We start from the raw sequence: 999 nt of genomic DNA on the forward strand, positions 1-999 counted from the left end.
CCTCAATTTTTTAGCCGAAGCGCCCGCCAGTACCAACACGTGATCATCGGCAAATGCAATGGCCGTGGTTGATACTAGCGTGCGATCCAAACCACCCATGGCCCGGAACCAGGTCTCCATGGCGGCTATCCACAGAATCCTTGCGGTCTGACACGCGAGGGGGTTCTCCAGGTAGCCAGATGTTTCTAGTTGTCCCTATTTCCTCTAGTCTATTTATGATCTGACTGGTCTTTGTCAGTTCGCTCTTTTGGAGGTGGCATTCGTCTTGTCATCGCACTTCTTATAAATACCTCACCTTCCTCCTTCTCTCCCATGACTCGCCTTTAAATGTCTACGTTCACTAAAACAGAAAATCACAAGTTAAAAATTTAGGGGGGGTGGCCCCTCTTGGCAACGGCGCCGGGCGGTGCCGACTACCTAATCTGTAGCGGTAGGGCCTGTGGGTACCGTTCGGGCTTGGGAAAGCTGGGTTAGGGGGGTGGAGGGACCGAGGAAACTGCGATGCTAACTCCATCCTAAGCGCCTAGCGTAATTTCTTAGCCTGTTCGAGGATTAACCGAAGTCGGCTTATACCTTGAGCCCTTCCCCAAGGGGCGAGTATGCCTTTGGACAGTTCCCCAAGTTACCACGGGGAGGTGTACCCACGCAGTTAACTAATAAAACATCAATAGGACACACAATCGCACGATGTAAATACGCAGAAGACAACCTCATCGGTTACAATATCGTAACTGCGCAAAGAAAAGCGATACATGCCAGTGAGGTAAAATTATTTCGGACCTTCCGAAAAGAATGTGGTCAAGTTAGTAGGTATTGGGTCGCTTGTGCGTGGGAAAATTCTGGGGACCGTGGGAACTTTTTTTTCCTTTGATGTATGCCGCCCACGAGGTGACCCTAGACCGTGGGAATTTTTCCTTTGATATATGCCACCTGTGTGGGCGTGGTCCTAGACCGAGGGAACTTTTTCCTTTGATGTATACCGCCTACGTGGGTGGCCCT

Source organism: Photinus pyralis, unplaced genomic scaffold (genome assembly GCF_008802855.1).
Source record: "Photinus pyralis isolate 1611_PpyrPB1 unplaced genomic scaffold, Ppyr1.3 Ppyr1.4_LG5, whole genome shotgun sequence".
Taxonomy (NCBI): domain Eukaryota; kingdom Metazoa; phylum Arthropoda; class Insecta; order Coleoptera; family Lampyridae; genus Photinus; species Photinus pyralis.